The sequence below is a fragment of the Ambystoma mexicanum genome, chromosome 1q (assembly GCF_040938575.1).
Source record: "Ambystoma mexicanum isolate Mex_15411 chromosome 1q, UKY_AmexF1_1, whole genome shotgun sequence".
NCBI lineage: Eukaryota > Metazoa > Chordata > Amphibia > Caudata > Ambystomatidae > Ambystoma > Ambystoma mexicanum.
The window spans coordinates 369376222-369399718 of record NC_090922.1 but is presented as its reverse complement, the minus strand read 5'-3'; positions in this window follow the sequence as shown (position 1 = coordinate 369399718).

Below are 23497 nucleotides of genomic sequence, written 5' to 3'. Positions count from 1 at the left end.
AGCTCTCAGACCGTTCTTTTCCTGCTGTCCCGACTCTCTGTTCCATTCCCCCTTGATCTTCTATTTCCTCTGCTCTTCTTCCTCTTCATTGTCTATCCTTCGAAGCTCATCTTCAATTCTGTTTCTGTTGTATTATTTTCAGATGTGTCCATGGGTTTTCTATGCTGCTTGGTTTCTGTGTATATCCCCTCTCCTCCTCTGCGGTCTCAATCTCGATTTCTTCTTTCTGTTCCTAAACCCCCTTGTTGCTTGTCCGGCTTCGTTTTTTTGGATCTTCTGGCTCCCAAGTATTGGAACGCTCTTCCACTACATAATCAATCCATTTCTTTGTATTCTCTGTTTCATAACAGACTCAAATCCCATCTGCTTGCCTTGATGGCTTAATTGTCCTCCTTTTGTCAAAATTCAGTTTAATAAAGTGATTGTTGTACCAGTATTATATATTCTATATGCATCATTTTGGCAAAAACGCCTTAAAAATAAAATAAATAAATAAAAATACATTTTAGGAACAAACAGAACATATTGTTACCATTCACTCTACAGATAATGGCTATTTTACTAGTATACAGCGAAAAGTGGAGTTTTTATTAAGGGCACAGAGGTGAGTATTGTGCATAAAAATCACTTCATATTTACCACAGCAACAGAAAGTACACATATTGGAATCCATAAATTAAAGATTACTGGAAACTATGAGTCCCAGAATGCCCACAACCACAGAGACGGAATGTCCTTTATCTTGATCTGCCATAAAACATCCTCTTTCCTAGACCACGTGCTCTTCTTTGGGGATAATTCATGGATTATTTGCGCCGAAAAAAAACGGGATTTGTGTGCCATTCTGCCCGCAAATCCCTGTTTAACAAATGGGGATTTGCGGGCAGAATGGCCCACAAATCACGTTTTTTTCTGCGCAAATAATCCATGAATTACCCCCTTTGTGTTGCTATTCTGCACAGCTAAATCAACTGCCATCCGCAAAACCTAGACCCACATTCAACTATAAGATGGACCACCGCTGCAACCAGAGGCTGACAAAAGAAATCCCTAAAGGTTGGTATTTATTGATATCAAAAGGCAAAATTATCCTGCGTGGAATAGCATTCTCCTCTGGGCCCTTTAAAAAATCTGAACTTTTTGTTATATTCTTGCAAAATCGCCAATGGCAGGGCAGGCAGGCTTCTTATTATGTAAGATTAAAGTCCAGAAATAAACACAGTAGAAATATTTTCGACAGGTTTACAGTAAAACATTGTACACACATTTTCAATAGACCAGCTCTAAGAATGTCATCCTAATGCAAGTCAGCAGAATGCTCCTGATACGTCATTTGCACTGTTGCCCCAAAAAAAAAAGAAAGGCCAATCCCTGCTTGGACCATGTCACCCATCTAGCCAAAGTAGGGGATGGAACTGGTGTGTGAGGATTCCCAATGGTGATAGACAATAGAGACAACTGAGAACGTAAGGCACCAGTAGCAACTTCATAAGCATTAAAACAGCACATCACACACAACTGTGGGGAATCTGGAAAGGGCAGATATTTCATAAATCTACAAAAAGTATCGGTATGTTGTGAAATACAAACTGCACACTCCTCGGGGAAAACGGATACACATTGGGCCCGATTCATGGAATATTTGCCCCGTTCAAAGTGAATGTGTACTGCTGAAAAGTGACTTTTCACTGTCTACACAAACCCTGATTAATGGAACCGTGCAAAGTGTATTTTGTGCTGGGGAAAGTCCAGGCAAAGTCATTTTGTACTGCAAAAATGACTATGCGCCGACTTTACCCAGTCTTTGCACTGCAAACATACACTTTGCACGGTTCCATGAATCAGGGTTTTTGTCGGCAGTGCAAAGTCACTTTTCAGCAGTGCAAATTCACTTTGAACCTGGCAAGTATTCCATGAATTTGGCCCTTTGAGGCCAAAGCCCTCGTGTCTGAGACCCCCCTAAATGGCAGAGTCAGTAATATTGTTGTCAAAGCAAGTAAGCAAAGATCACTTTTGTTTTACCAGTGTTGAAAAAGGGACAGCACCAAATTAACAGCTCAGAGAATTGTACATCTAGGCCAGGGAGGGTGTTTGAGGCAAATCCTTTGTAGTAATCTACAGACCAACACATGGGACCCCACCTGGAGGCCAACCACCAAACAATGTTGCATGACGCTGCAGAGCTGTACACATTAACAGTTCAATAGGAAAGAGAAAGAGCCACTACCCCAAGAAGAGCTAACACCTCTATGAGTGGGGTGGGGAGGATAGCCCAGGGGCAACATGTTCGCCTTGGAAGCAAGACAGCTTAGAAACCTCTGGGTTTTAAGCATGTTATGACTATCATATCATATCATATTAACATCATCCGATTTCTGAGATGGATACCAGCACACCCAACAGGTCCAGGCAGTGCCACAAAGTAGCCTTACACCAGAGCCCAGGATTCCTGAAGAAAGTCCATAGACACCACCAAACATTCTTTGATAGAAGGGGATGATGTATGAACCTATAAATCACAAACCAAAACAATCAATAACTGAAACACTCAATTTACCCTATTTGCCATGTTGATAAACACTTACAAAAACACATACTTTGAAGGAATAGACACATGAGGGTGCACACTTATATAAACAATAATACAAATGTTGTATTTCTTATCATCAATCTTAGAAACCTAAAATCCATCTAATTACATGGGATATTTCATGCTGGGAAAGTTTGTCTGTATAATTCAGTTCCATAAGTAAAGCTTACTTCTCGTATTCAAAAACGACTAGTGTGGTTCTTACCAAGAATTCAATGCATCATTCATAATATCCATCATTTTGTTCTAATTTATAAACTATAAACTCGCAGTGGGGACGCTGTGTGTTGGCCAAATGGGATATCAATGTCCTCTTGATCCCTGGATTTTGAGGCCTTTTTCAGGGCAAATTGCTTAAAGGGCAATGATTTCTTCTGCATCAGGCAGTAAATGGGTTCATGCAAATCTGGTTACAGAGTGTGTACAAAAACAAACAATTATATGAAAAAATGTGGGGCTACGTTTACATATTCGCAAATCGGGAGCAATGCCCACCATTAAGAATATTTTGCTAATAACCTATACAAAGCTTGCGGTCATGTGTCTTACATTAATGAAATCATTAATTTAAAAAAGGAAATTATGTTAATATTAATTTGCAGCTAACCGCCAATAAACCTAAAGCAATACTGATGTTTATGGGTGCCAAGTTGGAAACACATAGGACCAGTCAAGTTGTAGAAAAATATAATAGGACTAAATAAAGATTATCAGTGGTTTCAGGTTGTGGAGCAAAATATTTTAAATACATTTTGTGCAAATGTTTGGACAGTAAAATTGGTCAGACATGCAGCACTGATTTTCAAGTATACTTTGGGGTTCTGCCTAGGGATTTCCTGGAATCTATATTGTCAAATGGAGCACTCCTAAGCATACAAGATCAGCAATATTGTTCCACAGTCATCGATTACTGTATTGTGGATTGTCTTTCCTTCAGGAATGTTATGAAACTTTGCATTTCTGTTTGAACAAAGAGTGAACACTATCCTCTCAAGTTAATTTGCCAATGGCCACTGTAGGCACCACGAAAAAATGGTCCGCAAGCCAGAGGGCCTGGTTAGCGATGCCTAAGCTAAGCTCAACAAGGAAGCATTGGAAAGAATTACTAAATTGACTAACTACTAAATCACAAGAAATTAAGATATGCCCTTAAAATTATAAGAAAAGGTAACAGGCACCCCTCTCTAGCAAGAACATGGCATGATAACCTGTTCTGTGTTTTTTCCCACTTTGAGAGTCTGCAGCCCTTGCTTTTTGCTCACTGTACTTTTCACAAAGGAGGAATACCATTTGTATATCAGTCTTTGTCCAGCCCCCAGTCCAGCACCGAAATGGCAGGCAAACTTTCTTTGAACAAGAGTACCAAGAGCAACTCCAGACACGTGTTTTGGCCTTGTGGGGCCTCATCAGTGAGGTGGAGCTGTGCCTCTGAGCACAGTGAGCAAGGGGTCCACATCTGGGGTTACTCTTGATACTCTTGTTCAAAGGAGGTTTGCCTGGCATTTCGGCTGTTATATAGCTGTTAAAACAAGTGCTTGTCCAATCAAGAGAGAGGCAGATTTCCAAAATATACATAAACTGCACTCTTTGGGGGTAATTCATGCATTATTTGTGTGCCATTCTGCCCGCAAATCCTCATTTGTTAAACAGGGATTTGTGGGCAGAATGGCGCACAAATCCCGTTATTTTCGGAGCAAATAATCCATGAATCAGGGCCTTTAGCTTTATGTACAGACTTAAGTACACATAAAAGATGGCAGGGAGATATCTGTGAAATAAGATCCCCAGAATGCAGGAGGCTGATGCTAATGGTACTTTTAAATTTACCCACCCATCAATAAATTAAGGTGTGAAGGAGGAAGCAGAAATTGTGCCGCCTGCAAAGTAGGAGTCTAAGATTTGGCTCATTTTCTGTTAATTTGTCATTGTTTCCCTGTTTTGCGTAAATGTGAGAACTATGTTTTATATAATTCATTGTAATGATCAGGGTTTTATATATAACTTGTTTGAATATGGTAAAGCTGCATTTTTATTTTGTGTTTGTTCTATGATAATTTTATGAAATATGATGCATTGTTTTAAATGTTGCCAACTTAATTGAGAAATATGATAAAACAAATATTTATTGAGTAATACTGGTCATTTTGTGGTAGACTTTAAATATCACTTCACTGGAGCTTTCGGGGTTACCTCCTAAGAATGATTTTGGCATGTGATGGCAAATAGTGCATTTTAAAGCTCCTGGCGCCTGTTACATTGTTGAAAAAGTGGTTAGGAGTAACTCTGCCGAAAAATAATTTTACACAAGACTGAGTGGAAAACATTGGTAAAACTTTGAGTATTTGATGACCACTAATAGAGGGGTGTGGTGGTGTTAACTAAGTATTTGGAATAATTAATTAATTGGCTTGTCAGTTTTAATGTATTAACAGTAACTTAATTGGATTTGAATATAGGGCAAAGCAATTATGAAAAATGTAGCAATTACAAATCTGCCGCAGAGTATCAAACGATAATGATTTTTCCACTAGGACACTATGGGCCTCATTACAAGTGTGCGGGTCTGGAAACAACGGTGCCATTAAGCTTACCGGCACCGTTGTTTCTGGACGGCACACTAGGGGTTTGCCTGCCAGACTCAACTGTGCCCAACAGGGCTGACACTGCCAGGCACAGCAGCCACAGTAGGCGCTGATGCTTACGTGGTTCCCCTTCACATAGAGTCCTATAGGACTCTATGTGAATGGGGACTTACAAATTGCCGCTGCCTGATTTCCCGGACTGCAGGGTTGTAATCCCCGGTGTCCCGGGAAGTCAGGCACTGGTAATTCATTCTGAGTGTGGCAGCAACCCACCGGTAGGACCGTCAGGCTTACCGCTGGACTTGGAATGAGGCCCAATGCAATAATAAATATAGGTGACACTAAAATTAATATTTCTGATATATATATAATGCATGGTGGCATTAAACAAAATCTCACTTGTACAAAAATAAGTGCATGGAAATGATTTAATAAAAGAAAGTTGGATATGTATTACACTTATTTGTCCATTATGCTCCTACCAGCTGTACAAAGGAACAGAACATGAACACGTTCTCCAGGACACAAACATGGTTTAATTATTTTACTCATTCATTTGTCAGCTGGGCAAATTATCTGAAGAGGACAGAGTTAACAACGCAATGCTATAATAAGTAAGGACATTTACCAAAAAATAATTTGCATGGTGGCAACAAACAGGAAACTTGCATTTATACAAATAAGCCAGCTGGAACCACAGCAGGCTTATTGCCCAACATTCCTGCACAGAACAGGAATCTGTCCTGGCTATATTGTTACTGAGGTCCCATCCCTTTAAGCACCTCCTTCTAGGCCTCCACACAATGGACCAGAGCAACTGGCGAGCAACAATTTAGGGTGCTGTGAGCAACATGTGCTCCCGAGCTACGCGTTGGGGATCATTGCTCTAGAAAGAAAGAGTAGCACATGCGCAAATACAACTCCTAAAACATAAGAGAACACTCAATATCCCATTCGATGAACAGAATAGTTTTCTTTAGTAGTGAAAGCAGCAAAAAAAAGGACTGGCTCTAGCCATACAGGATCTGTTATGGTGGGTCAAGATGGAGGATGCTGAGCCCATGTGCTTGTGGGAATTCTGAGATTCAAATGCTTGTACATGTTGCGGCTGTTGAGAGGAAAGCATGATTGTGATGCATGATATGAAGCCTCTGTGCCCTCTCATTAAACCAACAAATACCCTACACATGTTTCTAAAATTCCTAGCTCAATCCTGCAATGATGGGAAATGTTGCCACAAAAGCAGGCATTCTGTGTTACAATTTCATTCATTCAATCAAACTTAGCGGTGGATGTGTGGCCCTCCAATAGTGCATAATCTGCATCTGGATAAAAACAAAGGCCTTGAACATAGAGATGCCTCGAGCCTACCCCTCTTTCCTCTGGGTATCTATTACATAACATGGTTAAAGGTGGCTCGAGCTTGATAGTTGGACTAGAAATCACAGTATATGGGAGTAATTCATGGAATAATTGTGCGGCGAAATTTGTGACGCAAGCTGGCACAAGCGTGATAAAGCTAGTGCACGTGTGTTATTCGCACGCGTGCGATTCATGGAAGGCCCTGCGCGTGTTTTCCCAAGATGTGCGCCAAATCCGCAGCTGCCTTACACGTCACTGAAACTTTCCAAATGCGTGTGTGACAGGAACAGGGAAAGCGCACAACTTCTCGTGCACACATCTAAAAAGGGGGCGGAACCCAGGGAATGGGGAACAATGTGTGAAAATGTAGGCATAACGTGGGAAGTACCGCTGGGACACACACACAACGCCCACAAGCTAGTGAACAACACGTATTCATGGAATCAAATTGGGAAAACATGCGCACTTGAAAACACACGCACACGCACAAATACGTCTGCCACACAAAAGCAGGCGAAAGCGCCCCCACGCAGCATAAAAGTGCACACAAACAACAAACAAACATATATAGCAATGATGAATGTCCCATTCCTCGCAGCATTGATCGTGGGACACCGCAGGAGGTGGAGAATAGTCAGGCCCCACGTTTTTTTGCCCAAGTCCAGCCTTTTTGGGATCCCTGATGACGAGGTCTATGGCAGGTATAGGTTTCTCCCTCATATCATCCTACAGCTGGTCACTGAGTGGGAGGATGAACTCACATCATCCACCCTGTGCTCCCAAGCATTAAGCCCCTTGGAGAAGGTGCTCAATGTACTGCACCGGCCACTGGGTCATTTCAGCAGACAACTGCCATAGTGGGGGGCATCTCACAGCCCATGCAGTCACGGTCCCTACACCAGGTGTTGGCAATCATCACTGTGCGCCCCTCAGTCTTCAGTCACACATGCATGCCCAGAACACCCAGAGAAAGGCAGGCCGTGGTCCTGGACTTCTAGAGGGTGGCACACTTCCCCAAAGTGCTTGGTGACATAGATTGCACCCATGTGGCCCTACATCCACCTAGGGCCACTTAAAACATCTACCGCAACTGCAAGCACTGGCATTCCATCAACATGCAGGTTGTATGCGATGCCAAGGGAATCATCACCTCTGTCTATGCAAACTATCCAGGGTCCACCCATAACAGTTTCATATACAGAATGTCCACCCTGAGCCGGGCCCTGGAAGCTGGGAAGCATGGCAACACATGGCTCATAGGTGAGTACAAATGCCTGTGCACATGCATGCATGTCAAACACAGACAAATACCAGGAGACAGTGCCTACCCTCTGAGCACCTACATGATGACGCCCTCCCTTGACCGCTCTGGAGGGCAGATACTATATGCACACCCAGTAGTGTGTAGGATCATTGTGGCAGCATGTGTCCTGCACAACTTTACAACATGGCGGGGTGTAAAAGTGGACATGGTGGTGCCCCCACATCCCCAACCACATGGACGACCGCTGTGCATGGGAGGGGAAAGGGCACGTGGTGAGGCAGCCTGTACCCAGCTTGTGGCCACATTTTTCACCTAAACTCCAACCCCTGCGGAGTGCACACAGGCCTGGCACATACCAGGTAACAATCGATGATGAGAAAGGGTCACAACCTTACCACCCTGAGAATGTGTCCACGGAAGTGCCACATTGTGTGCATCCCTAGCGACTTAAACACAACCAATCATGTGTGACCAAAAGGAACATATGCAAGGTGCATATTCCACCCACCCCCCTGCAAAACAGGGCATGAAAGTACTGCTATGCCACCCAAACCTTCCCAACCCCCATGACCCCCATCTGCCACACCATGCCATGGTATGCAACGGCAAAACATCAAAGCATATGCACAACACATGACACAATAGTCATGAAGTACCATGTGAGAAATGGAAATAGGCACCAGACAATTACACCAGACATGGAATCTGAAGAAATGACTGACCAAAACCTCACATCCTGAAAACTGTGGCACAAATGCATGCCATCAGTGGTGCAAGCAACACAAGTCAGAATACCTGTTGCCATGCACATTGGACAATAGCAAATTGGCATTACAAACACTGAGTGCTGCGTGTGTGTCCCCTGCAACACACCACTCACCGGACAGTACAGTGAGTGTGCATTGCGCTGGGGAAACCCCTTGAGCACCATGAAAAATAAGTACAATCAACAAAATAGTACCCTTTGATGCATGTACACCATCAATGAATTGGAAGTGAACATGGATTGTAGGGACAGAGCATGCCTGAGAAGGCAATCTGGGTACACGTGTGTGAATGGTGTCGCCGTAGTTGGTGTGGGGAGGCGTTGCCTAAGTGTTTGTGTCAGTAGGGACATGTATCGAATACATGCATGTGAAATGAAGTGAGCCTCAGTGTCCTGTACACAGCACATGTGAACATTGCACTCAAGGACCCCCCTGTGTGTCAAACCACACCAATCCCCTGACACCTCAAAATCAAACCAAGCATAGGATCAGCCATTGACCAGCAGAACATATCATGTACAGAGTACCCCACATCGACAATGGCAGGCAGTGAGCAATCACTGATTAATTGAAAATCCGCATAGGGCCTAGACTCAATGTGCATCAAAGCGACTCAAGGAGGGAGGGAACAAGGGAGAATAACAGTACATTCCTACAAGTCCTTCAAACAGTCCAGAATGTGAAAAATAACAATCAAATCAAAGTAGATAGTACAAGTGCTTGTAATAATAAAGGAGAGTCTACGGAGGGAATGTTGGAAACAAAACTAGCATCAACATTGCTATGCCTGCCTGACGGCAATAGTTGCAGTGCAAGACTCACATAAGGAGGGGGGGTGAGGGAAGAGGAGGGAAGACGTGAGGAGAGTAACACAACAAGTGACAAACAATGGAAGGTTGATGAATAATCAAAATAGTGCTGGGTAGGGAGAGAAGAAACACAGAAGGGAAAGGGGGAACAGACAAGCTGTAATCAGTGTTGGAGGGACTGATGATAAAAGTGCCAAAATAAAACTCAAAAAAGTGAAGGTGGGGGTGGATGGACAGAGGCAGAGTTGGAAGTGTCTGCAAAGAACAAGCGGCTACGTATCACCATGCCTGATGGCAATTGGGGTAGTGTTGGAAAATAGAGAGACAGAGGACAAGGAGGATGGGAAAGGGTGGTGGAGAGGGAGAGGGAACAGAGAAGGGAGGAGGGGCTAAGGTGTAAAGGCAGGAACGGGGAGTGGGGGGATGAAAGCACACACAGGGGTCACAGGGAAAGAAGAGGGTGCAGAAGGAGAGGGGGTTTGATGGTGAAGGGGGGAGACAGAGGGAGACTGGAGGGGGGCAGGTGGAGACTGGCAGGGGGCAAGGGAGACAGTGGGAGACTGGCGGGGGCAGATAGAGACAGACAGGGGGCAAGGGAGACAGGGGGAGACTGGCAGGGGGCAAGTGGAGACACCCGGGGGGCAGGTGAGACAGGGGGTCAATCAAGACACCCAGAAGGGTGGTAGACAGGGGTAGACATGACCTCCATTGTTGGCCTTTGGTAGTGGTGGCTGGCTCCAGCCTCCTGGTTGCCCAGATTGTCAGAAGGGCCAAGTGCAACCAATGGGAGGTGGGAGCAGGGCCAGGCCACAAGCAGGACAGTCAAGTCAAAAGCAATGTGGCCATATTCCAAATGGCACAACAAAACACCAGGCAGGGCTGCAAGTTGGCCAAAGGAGGGGAAGAAAGGAATTGGGGGTCGATGAAACACGTGGTCACAAGGATAACTCAGCGTGCAGCTTTCATGTTGCATATCAAATCACTGTAAGCCAAGTGTCCCAATTCAACATTGTCAGCACACGGACCCCTCCCACCACCAGTGTGCGTTACACAGCCAAAAGATGCATGCTACCACCTGCAGCAGGAAGTGCATGAACATAGAGAGTCAAAAATAATCATAAACAACATGATGAAATGCACAGTCAACAGAATACTCACCAAAATGAAGTGCAGACTTGCATTGGAGAAGCCATCCGGAATACCCACTAGGGGTGTACACACAAGTAGAACTGCAGGCTGGCCACAAATATGACGGAAGCCCAATTCCCCTGTGTAAGATGCTCTCACACCGAGCCATCCTTGCGAGCCCATTGAAAGGGGAAGCAGGAGTAGCATATGTGTCAGGACCCCAAGCAAAGCACATACACGAGACAAGCCTGAATGGGCCCTGCTGGAACACACAGTGGATGTCTTCAAATGCCACAAAGCAGCACACTGTCACATGAATGCACAATAGACAAAAAAGAAAAAAGAAAAAATTATTTGCAGGAAAAAAAAATATCAAAAATGTCCACATATGACCCGGGGGTGGGGTGGGCACCCAGGAGGGGACAGGTACAGGGTGCACCTCAACACCCACATGTGAAGATGTTGAAATAAAAAAAAAAACTCCATGGCCTCAGTGCCTGCATGGCCCGACCTACGACCTATGTGGGAGATAGGTTGTCGTTGTCACCACCTGGTGGAAATCAGAAGGTAAACGCAGCACAGTTGCCTGACCATGCCCATCCATGGCTTGCCCCTCAGCGGCAGCAAGAATGCGGGTTTGGTAAGCCAGATCCTGCATGGCAATAACACATAGGTCTGCATGCATTACCTCACGTGTCACACGTGCTTCCTCCTGCAAGGACTCACATGTAAGGCAGAGTTCTACTTGCATGGTCTCAAATGACAAACAGAGCACCTCCCGGCTTGCATGGAGTTCAGCTGAGATGGTTCTTTTTTAAGCCGCTCCATCCTGTCTTCTGCCTGCCTACTCTCGCCCACCATGAGCGCACCCAGAGTAGATTGGAGGGATCGGTGTTCCTCCCTCAGGGCCTCACCGTGTGCCTCTGCCTGAGCGGTAAGTGCTTGACGCAGAGCCACCATTTCAGCCCGGCGCACCCTGTCAGAGGTGGCCATGCCTAGCCTGAGTGAGTGGCACGTGGATCATGTAGCCTGCTGCTGGAGCTCCACCTGCCTTTCAGGGGGAGGATGGAATGGGCCACACTTTCCATACCTTGAACCATCATCTCAACTGCTCCCCCTTGTTGCTGTGCTATGACAATTATGGCATGCTCCCACTCAGTTGACCCTGGTGGCGCACGGCCACCGCATTGCTGGACGCGACACCTGCCGTGCCCAAGGAGCTGTGGTCCTTGCTGGGTTGGTGCTACCCGTGGCTGCAGGACTGCATCCCTCTGACCTGATGCCCCAGGAACATGGCCAACTGGTGTGGAGTGTGACCCTGCACCCATAACCACCACAGGCGGACATTCCAACCCTCCCTGGCCCCCTACTGCAGGTGTCACGGACAGATGTTCATCCAATGCAGGATCACTTACCGGCAACGACACATCATGATGCAGATCCGGCTCAACATAGTGGTCAGAGGATCCATCAGAGCCTGACTCAGAGTCATCTCTGGACACGATGGCCTGGAGCACCAGTGGGTTCTCTTGGGCTGCCACCCCACGACCACCACTGGTGCCTTCTTGGTCATGTGAACTGACCACCATGCCTGGGATGACATCTTCATCCTCTGCCCCAGTGTGTCATCACCTGCAACATAAACAAAAGAAACATGAACACACATGTCAGTAGCACATACCACACACATACAGAGCACAACATTGACAGCCAACACATGAAGCAGATATGTCACACGCAACTCAAACCCCAACATGGATCCAGTGGCATTGCAATGCAAGGGTATCATGAAAGCAGAAAAAGATGTGTGCACAATGTGTGGCCAAGACATGTATTGCATTTTGCTCATCACCTGCATCACACACAACCTCTAGCAGGCACAAATCCAAGGCAGAAATGAGAGATGCCACCAAAGATATGGCACGTAGCATGAGCATGGGGGAACTCACAAATAGCCACAGCTGGCAATCAAACAAAACACACCATGACACATGTAAAATGCATGTTCACGTGCAGTACTCAACCATCGACTATGCAGAGTACAAGTGTCACAGGAGGCACCTACGCTAGTGTGTTTCTATACAGTGAAAGTAGGGACATGGGTACATACATGGCAGGTCACTATCACACAGCAGCATTGTGTTGGCATGTTGACAGGCTGAACTTGGTACAGGAGTGGGTGTGTGCGGTGCAGTGCATGTGTACCCCCTCAACTTCAAACATCAACACGTACGTAGTGATGTCAATCTCAAAACATGACAGAAGTGAATGGGCAATTGCAGCCATCATGTGCAAACGGCATGCACTATGTAGCATGTATACCGTGAAACCCCCACCCTCTGGGGAATAGCAGGGAGGCACTGCATGGCAATGAATAGTTCACCACAGAACTCTCCATTGGCAGACAGTGTTGGCATGCGTCTATTGCATCTCGTCAGTCAAATGTCACTACACCCGATGAAAAGTGGACATGATTCAGGACAGATGAGGAACCATCAGTAGTACACCCATGCATGCAGAAGCCACTACACCAGCCGAACAGAGGCAGGGGGCCTGTAACAGGGGGAGACATGTGCACGACACAGCTGTGGACACCCAAAGTCGTGCAGGTAGGTGGGGGGTTTGGTTTAGGAGGAGGGCATGGAAGCCCCACACACGGCGCCTGGAATGGGGGATTCCACTGGTGCTAGTGGTGCAGTCCAGGGACAGGAGGCAGCACAGGCCACCGCGGAGGTGCCTGTGTGTAATACCTTCCCCGATCCTGTGACTGAATCATCCGGCACCAGCCGGGGATGCCTCCGTCCAGACCCATTTTCATGGAGGGGATGCGCATACAGCAACTGGCCTTCCTCTCCCTGCGGACGTGGCAATCCGTGACCGGATTGAGCCTGTCCTAGCTGGTGTGGGGTTGCGCCAAAATGGTATTCGGGATGATGTGCAGGGTTCTAGTGAGGACAATGCACATCATTTTGAATGCCTGTTTGGCCACATCGCACTACTAGGACAGGTTGTCGGCACTGGGTTCCTCCATGTGCTGTATCTTCTTGCACCCCCCTCCTCAACTGAACCCCCTATGCGACAGTCATCCTCTTTGTCATCTTTCCACCCAAGTATCACCTGGGCCCCCTGTGGAGCTGCCCCTGAGCCAGCGACCAGGCTGGTGGAGGATGCATCCCTGCCACAGTCGGGAGTCAGAGGTCCTGCAGGGGTGGCCACCCCAGCAACTGGACCCCAGCAGATGAAGGACGTGCAGGCATCATCAAGCAGGGCACGTGCACGGTGGTACCAGAGGATTCCATCAGCCTGGAGGCCATCATGGTGCCAGAGGCAGTTGCACTGGAGGCAGCAGCAGGATGAGTGTGGGAGCGATCATGGCTCGGGCCATCAACATCCCGGGGGAAGGCATCGGCCAGCGGGCAGGAGGACCCAGGATTGGGAGTGTCTTCCATGTGGCAGTGTTTGGGCCAGCAAATAGATGTGGAGCGGCGGCGGGCGGAGAGGGCACGGCTCACAATTGTCAGGGCGGAGAACTCTATGCACCGGGCTTTGAGGCGGGCTGAGTGCCTCGAGGCAACTCGCAGGGAGCTGGAAGAGGCCATGGCTGCATCCCTGCGAGACCTTGTGGCCACGGAACAGGTGTGTCTCCCGAACATCGACATGGAGTTCAATGATGCCCTGGCCCGGGACATCAATAAGTGAGCCGTCAGACTAGCCCACCGCCTTTGTATATAGTTATTTAGGTTTAGGTTTCATTTGGATTTTATTTTGATTTGGAGTCCACAGACTTTGCTCCACTTTTTGTATATAGTTGTATTTTAGATAGGGTTTTTGGTAGGTTTCCTTTTATTTTAGGATAATGGACCCTTCAGACTTTCGTTTCAATATTTCCGGACATGTACATACTTTCTTTTTTTGATGTTCAAATGGAGTAATATTTTTTATACTTTTCAATTTAGGATTTCTTTCTATGGACTTTGGGGATGGACCACTTTTCTTATTTCATGTTTTGGATTATTATTTTTCCTTGGGTTTCTCTTTTTTTCTTATTGCAATCATTGGACCATCACCCCTGCACATGCCCCACAGGCAGCCCACACCACAGGCCCCCCTACATCCCTGACCATGCCCTGCAGCCAGCCCATCACCCCTCCCCATGCCCCGCAGTCAGCATAAAATACCGGGGGGACTTTTTCCACGCTATTTGTCTGGCGCGAGTGAGGTAAGAGCATTCCGAGGGGTGCGCGGGAGTTTTACGTGCAATTGGCCTGGCGCGATCGGGGTACGTGATTGGGGTCCGTATATTCTGAGCGGTGCACGGGGAGTTTTACACGCGATTGGCCTGGTGCGAGCCCTTACCGGTACCGGTAAACCCTTACTGCACTACGTGTAATGAGGCCCATAGACCCGGCACCAACATCGAAGAGCTCGATGGAAGTCCCTCCTCTTGAGGCATCGGACCGGGTAAGGCATCATCTCTCCCAATCACCAACCGCCAGGCCGTTGCCTTCTCCCACACTCCGGATTATGTCCTTCCAGTTCCCCCCCATAGAGTCAGCTCCCTGCAGCCCACTCATAGCATCAGGATCAAACATCCCAGAGACAGGCGCCTCTGCTCCCGCCCAGAAAGCCACTTTGAAAGGCCTCCAGAGTGAACAGGAGAAGACACCAGGAAAGGCACAATATGAAGACGTCCCAGCTGCAAGGGGGCTCAAGGACACACTCAGCGAGTCTCCGCTGACTGGCGAACAGATGACCACTGATAATGAGCTGCCTGCAGGACTGAAGCACTCGGAACTCTCTACACAGCCAGACGAGTATGAAAATCACAACACTCATCCCTCGCAGCAGAGAGTACCAGCCGCCGGCAAAGTGTATACCCACACTGAAGCCCTAATCCGTACTACTGGGATGCCGGAGACCTGGCGAGCCAAGCGAACCGGATCACCCACTCCTTGCCCACCACCCCTCAACTCCCCCCTGTAGAGCGGAGGGACCTTTAGCTAACACTGAGGTCCCAAGGTCCCAATCATCCAGGTGCCGATCGCTGTGGCGAACACTCCTCCTACCAATGACCAGCTTACCTCCAACGAACACATAAATGGCCCAAGTGGCATCATGGCCGCTACTAACGAGCAGAACTGTAACAAAGGGGAGGGGGAAAAAAACTGAAAAATACACCAGGACAAGACCCCACGCAAACAATCAAAAAATGGTCACCAGACGCATGGTCCGTGTCAAGGTGCCTTACAAGAGAAGGCTTAAGGCCCAAAAGCGTTTGCAACCTTGTAAACCATCAGCGTCCATGTCAATGTTAAAAGTTTTTTGGGAGAAATAAATGGCGTGAAGGCCTCCCCCAAGAAGATCTTTCAGATGCAGAATTATTGGCAATAGTCGAAGACACTGCCATCCCTTGACAAGTATCCATCTGCCATCGATGAGGCCTCACACTCCAGGAAACCTGACACAACCAATGCAAAACATGTGCCTGTAAAATGGCACTTAGGCAAGCCGCCGTTGGCACAAGGTCAGTCAGGTGGGCCTCCCCCCCACAAGAGAGTATACCAACGAGATGATTTTGAAACCAGTAGAAACCCACCTGACTAATTCGCACGCGTTGCCCAAGCCCCAGGCTAATGATTGCCCTACTTGGCCGACAGGAAGGAATTTGGAGCTGAATGTCACATCTGCAAATCCCAAAAAATTGCCACTTTGGAGCCTAACTCGTCTATGACTGCACCTGATACAGGAGGGCTAATGTCACCAATGGGCCCCCACCTGGTGCAACAAAGAGAAGAATGGTCCACCCGTCCCTCAAGAGCCTCAGGCGCGCGGTATAGCTGCGCACAACCAGAGATGGTTGAGCTTAAGGATTCCAACATAAGAACTCCCCTAATCAATCGACGCCTTAGTGAGATCTCTTCCAATCAGATGCTTGAGGCCCCTCAAAAGAAACTTGATCCCATGACCATCCTTTTGACGGTGACTATTGCCCTGGCACCATTTGGGAAACTTTATGAATCCCTTAACAACACTCTTAAGGACCAAAACACACTAATAGTCTTCATGCACACCAAGCTCAGTTACCTGGAGGGTTTCGTGGTAGCCAAACTACAGGACAATCATACTGGCCCAGAACACGTGTCTGAAAAGAAACAGCCAGGCTTTTGCAACCAACCCAGGAGTTGGAGCTCACAAGCAGTGGACTCTAAAACAGCAATGTTGCAAGAAACACAGAGGAGTTTACTCCACCCACCCAGGTCGACCTCGGCAATCAAACCACCAAAGAAGCTACAAAATGGGCAAAGGTCGACCTTACAGGTCAAGATGTAAGACCCATTTCCTCGGCACTAGGGCACCTCCAGAGGCCCAAAGCTGCAGCACCTAACAGAAAGTCACAGAAGATCAACATTGTCAAAGGCAATGGTTCAGTAGAGTGGAACATGCCCAAGACCATAACTCCGTTTTCAACCCTCCAACTGGGCACTAGTACAATGGTCCCGAACAACCAGACGTTCGGAATCTTCACCCAAAAGGGGGTCCAAATCTTGGACTCAAAAAAGAGAAACCAGGAGAAGCTGGAAAAAACATATCCCCAAGGATGGCCGCAGCCTAACCGATTAAACTCAGGAAACAAGACCGACACCGCCGGACGTAATGCCCAAGTCCCGGCAAAACAAGCGAAAAGGCCAAGACGCAGTCCAGCTGCACTGGAACAAAGCCAACTGAAGGCGACAGCATGGCAAGCTCATCAGATCTAATGAACATGAGCCTATACACTGTAGAAGACTCAGTATCTGACCTACTAGACACTCTCTGGCAAAAGAGGAAAAGATCTGAATCTCAACAGCACAGGTCGGTCGATGAACCAAAGATGAAAATCATGATAGTTGACACTCCCTCGCCTAAACCCAGACATTCTGCTTTGAAAAGGAAGTGGCAACCAAAAAGAAGAGTGTTAGACCGCCAAACACAAGGCAAGGAAACTTCATATTGTGTAAGATCCTCCCTCTCCCAAAGCCCACCTCACCAAAGAACTTCAATAAGAAACAGGAACCAGGCTCGGCGCACCAGGTGAGACGAATGGGAGATGGTAAATGAAGACCAAGTCACTATCAGGTGGAGGATAGGTTGGTCTCCTCCCCCCACCAAAATCCACTTCAAAACACGAGTACACGAGGCCCAGCAAAGAGAACATAAAATCCAACTTCAGGTTCCCCACAACAGCGTCGCAAGCTTTGTACATCAAAACAACGATCTACGAGAACCTTCAGACTCCAAAGAACCCGCGCGGGGAAAGGTAATTGGACTCTGTATCATAGGGCCCTATCTAAACTACTCAACCAAGTGAACTCGCTCCAAGCCACCTCATTGAGGACATTAATATACTCAAACCGAATCCAAACAGCAGGAAGGACCGCTCCTTCTTACACATCTCCTCGCGTGCCACACAGAAAAGGTTGTGGAAAGCAAAGAAAAGTTTGTGCAAAGCAAAGGACAAACTAAGCAGGCTGGGGTTTGACTTAAGTGACGTGCAAGAGGCTTCTCCCTTAAGGGCAGCACAACAATCCCGGAGAGCTTCATCTAGATGAACCCAGTCTTGCAGATTAGGTGGCAGACCAAGGGACAAATCTCCAGGCAGCATTCTACGGGAGACTACCGGGCGCTAGACCACTGTGTGCCATTCGGCGTTAGCCTCGACTTATAGCCACAGATGCTTTAAGGTAGATCATGGCATCTGGGACCCACCGGCAAATGGTGAAAAGAACTCCTATAGACAACCCAATGAAAAGCCAAGACACGCTACTTCACCAACGATGCCAGAAAAAGAGAGAATCCCAAAGGGACTTCGCTCCTGACAGCGAATAACCTTCTCTGAAGACACAAGAGATTACGAGTACATGATAAGATACAGAAGAGATGAACCCAGAACTCTAATGACCAAGGAACACAAAAGCGAATGGACAGCGCATTACTCAGTTTTAACGAGAAGAGCTTAGCCACTACATGAAATAACAATGGTCAGCCCCCTGGAGCCCAATGACCGCTCAAACGTTCCTAATCTCGAGCTGAAAATGGGTTCTTGGAACACGAGGGGCTTCTCCCATCTTATCGGCAAATCTGATGTAACCTTGGCAGAATTTGACGCTCTCTGCCTTCAAGAAACGTGGCTAGTAATGAAACCACTGTTAGAAGGGTTCAAGCTAGCCCATTCACCAGCCCTAAAAGGCCCCAAGGGCAGACCAAGATCCGGCCTTATAACAGCTATAAGAATGGGCAGTGTACTGCACTTAAAGCAAGTCTCAAAGGTGACCAAATTCATCTTGGCCACCATCATTGAATGGTCAAGAGTCCCCTCCGAAGACAACCCTAACCCACAGGAGGAGATCTCATTGCTAAACATCTACTGGAACCCTACCCGAGTGAGTACTGAGAACTTTCTCAATCAAAGAGAAGTCCTAAATGATAGGTCCACACTTAATCAGAAGATCACCCACATTATCATCATAGGTGACTTGAACGTCGACCTGTCCGCTCATCTGAACAACTTAAGTGAGCAAGCCCATTAATGGACCAAACTCATGGATTCTAGAGATTTACATAATCTTCACCAAGCACTGGAGTCAAACACCCCTCAGAACCTGACATGTGAAAGAAGTGGCAAAGCAGCAACTATTGACTAGATCCACGTCTCACAAAGCCTCCTGACTCCTCTGGACTCATTCAAAGTGATCAAGACTAAGCATAGCGATCATAACATTCTGACAGCAGCATGGCATTCCGAGAAACCCAAAGTGAGGTATATGAACGTCAGTCTTGAAAGAAACAACTGCGGCAATAGGGTAAAACTGATGGAAAAGGCAATAGCCTTACTCACAAAGAACTATACTGGCCAAAAGATAGTAAACAACACAAGCCTCGTTAACAGAGTGTACTATTCCTCGGTCTTGACTGCCCTCATTCCACAAAAGAAAAAGACCCACAAACATTTCAAACCAACTTCACACGTATACAACAAACAAGTAGTGGAGAGAAAAAAGGCAATCAGAAAATTGAGGCGCACAGCAAATAAGTTGCAATGTGCAGACAAAATGGAGGAAGCCAAGCTTGCTTTGAAAAGCTATCGAGCATGGCTGAGGAACACTAAATATCAAAGACACCAGGACAACGCAAAGTCAATGCTGCATGCAATATGCGGCAAGAAGTCAAGAGACTCCTGGTCTCTAAGGGAAACGGCGACAGCTCCAAGTGGCCCCTAGTAAACTCAGTGATCAATTTAACCTGGGTAAAACACTTCAAAAATCTGTACAGCTCCCCTAGTAGAAGAAAAGCTTTTAACCCCTCCTCAATAGTTAACAACTGGGATACACCAATTGACCAGGGCATGATCCTAATGAAAATAAGAAAACTTAACAACTCTCGGGCCGCTGGCCCCAATGGAGTAACAAACTTTGACATAAAGCAACATGCAGTACCTTGGTTCATCTTCATCAAGGAAGTGTTTAAAAATGCATTGAGACTGCTACAAATCCTCCTTCATGGAAAAAGGCGATTGTGGTCCCAATTTTTAAGAAGGGGGCTAGGGACAACCCTAACCACTATCGCCCCATTCCCCTATTGATTCAATAGAGAAACTATTCGGCTCCCTGATTCTGGACAACCTACAGCAATGGACCAAAACTTCTAAAACAGCAGATCCGCTCCAAGCGGGCTTTGTCAAAAACCTAGGCACGACAGCGAACATACTCACACTGAGCACTCTAAAAGCCAAAGTCTTGGATGGTCACCTGAAAATGTACATGGCATTCATCTACTTGGTATAAGCTTTTGACCAGTTCAACAGAACTCTGCTTTGGGAAAAACTGGAACATCGAGCTTGCCCACCTCAAATTCTGAAACCCATTAAGGCATTATAATCAGGGACCTCGATAAGCGTGCGCCTTAACCATGTAGGCTTGTTATCATCATGGATCAAAACAAGCCGTGGAGTTAAACAAGGCTGTCCACTAGCCCACACCCTGTATAATGCTTATATTGAAGATTACAGGGACTTCGAGAACAAAGTCCGCTCCTTCCCTGTGACCTTTGGTGAAGCAGAAATATCATGTCTTCTGTATGCAGACGACATTATGCTTATGGATCACACGCCTATTGGCTGGCAGAGGCAAATTACCAACCTGGCTGTATACCTGAAGGATAACCTTCAGATTAACAGAGAGAAAACAAAGATCATGGTCTTCGAAAAGCACAAGAGCAAAGGAGTAAGCTTCACTTGGATGATCGACAACCAACCAGTAGAACTTGTGAATGACTTTAAATATTTGGGAGTAACTCTGAACAAAAACAGCAAAGAAGCCCTGATGTCAAGGAGTTCCTCCCTTCTCACCTGGGTCCGTTCTTTGATTGAGTCCTTGGTCGCTGCCTTCTTACAGACAGTCCTGGTTTTAACTAAGGCTGCTTGAGTCTCTTCCGACTCCAGGGCGCGTTCAGTTCCGGGAATGCGGAATCCAGGAATCCAAGGATCTAGGATGAGTGCAACTAGCACACGTGTCCAGGAAACAGGAAGAAAGGAAGGGGTAAGGAGCGGGTAGGTGCACAAGGACAGAGAAAGAATACCGCGAGCTAGGGATCACACGTCTGATGACTACTTGCAATAGTATTGAGACGCGCAGAGCCGCGGAAGGCGTGGTCTATTAATAGAGTACGTTATGTCCAGGGCATGGAGCGAGAAAGGGTCTTAGCGCTGGGCGACCATGTTGGGAGTATTAGAGAATTCAAGCCCCGTTGAGACAAGGACCAGGAGGTCCAAAAGGGGCGTGTTCTGAAGTTCATGACAGCATGCTTCCTTCGAAGACCTTTTCCTCCAGGTTTGCCCGGGTGTATGAGGTGAAATCTTCTGAGCAAGCGAGGGGCCTTGATGTTAGAGATAGGTTCCCAGGTTCTTTCACTAGGAGGGTATCCTTTCCATTCGACCAGGTATTGAAGCAGGCCCTGTTTATACCTGGTATCGCAAATTCGGGACACCTCATATTCCAGTTGATTGTTGACCGGCAGAGGAGGAGGTCTACTGGATTTGTGGGAGGACGGAATGTAGGGTTTCAGTAAGGATGTATGAAAAACTGGATTAATTCTTTTCCAGGAGTCGGGTAGCTGGATCCGGTATGAGACAGGGTTAATAATTTCCTTGATGGGAAATGGCCCATAGTACCGTGGGGAAAATTTGTTTGGTCGCAGGTGTCGGGGTAGTAGTTTTGATGACAACCACACCCGGTCACCGAGTGCATAAGAAGGGCCTGGTCTTCTTTTGGAATCTGCATATCTCTTGGTCTGTGATCTGGCCTTTTCTAAGTATTTCTTGGCCTCCTGGTGTATGTTGATGAGGGTTTCGATCCAGGAGTCAACAGTAGGTATTGGTGTAGGATGAGGAAGGACAGAGGGTAACACCGATGTATGGAACCCTTGACTACAATAAAAAGGGCTGGTCTGGAACGCTGAATGGTCGGAATTGTTGTAAGCAAATTCCGCAATGGGTATCAGGAGCGACCAGTCATTCTGGACCTTGGTGGCAAAGCATCGAAGATACTGTTCCAGGGTCTGATTCGCATGTTCTGTGGCTCCGTTGGTTTGAGGGTGATATCCTGAAGAGAGGGCACGTTGAATTCCTAGAATCTGGCAGAGATGTTTCCAAAATTGAGAAATGTATTGAGGTCCTCGATCAGATATGATCTTGGAAGGAAGTCCATGCAGGCGGAATATGTGTTCCAGAAATATTCCAGCTAGTTCGGAAGAGGATGGTAGTTTACAGTGCGGCGTAAAATGAGCCATGTGAGTGAACAGATCTATGGTGACCATGATGGTAGTATATCCTCGGGACGGTGGCGATGATTTCCCATGGCTTAGTCAGCAGTGTAGGCTGCAGAAGAAGACCCGCCGGTTTCTTGTTATCGTGCTTATTTTGAGCACAGACTACACAAGTATGGACATAGTGCTGTACGTCAGATTTCATTCTAGGCCACCAGAATTGTCTCTGTATGAGACGGAGGGTATTGGTGATGCCACGATGCCCAGAGTGAGGTGTGTCATAACAGAGGTTTATTATTCTCTGTTGTAACTTCTTTGTAGGAATGAGCAGTGCATTGTCCTTGAATAAATATCCTTGCTTGGCCTTTAAATTCCACTGGTTTTTCCTTGAGATGTCCTTCCACAACCCAGAGGATTGGGTTTGCGCTCAGATTTCTTCCAGGAGGTTGACTGCTTGAGCTACAAAGATTGTGGGGGAAAACATCTTAGAATATGCCTTATCTTCAGTGGTTACATAGTCAGGACGTCGAGACAAAGCATCAGCAATCTGGTTATGTGATCCAGGGACATGAGTGATGTGGAACTGGTACTGGGCAAAAAAGTAGGCCCAACAAGCCTGACGACTATTCCTACACTCCAATGACTGTAGAATCTGAAGGTTCCGATGGTCCGTACAGACTTGGACAGGATGTCTAGCTCCCAGGAGTAGGTGTCGCCATTAAGTGAATGCTTGGCGGATGGCTAACAGTTATTTCTCCAGGACGGAATAGTGTGTTTCATTTGGAGTTAGCGTTCGTGAAAGATAAGCAATGGGATGTTCCAGCTTGTCCTCTAATTTCTGTTTTAATACTGCTCCTATAGCATAATTAGAGGCATCCGTTTCCACTAGAAATGGCCGGCTTGTGTCGGGTTGGGCCAAAATAGGAGCTTGTGTAAACCCGGCCTTCAAACGCTGGAACACAGTGTCTTGCGGTGTTGACCAGATAAAAGGGGTGTCCTTTAAGAGAGCCACGATCGGTTGAACAATCTCGGAAAAGGTGGGTATGAATTTCCGATAGAAATTGGCTAGTCCTAGGAAGGATTGGACTTGTTTCACAGACGTGGGAGCTGGCCACGCCAAAATGGCGTTTACCTTTGATGGATCCATTCCAATTCCCTCTGGACTAAGGATGAATCCTAGGTAGTGAAAAGAAGTA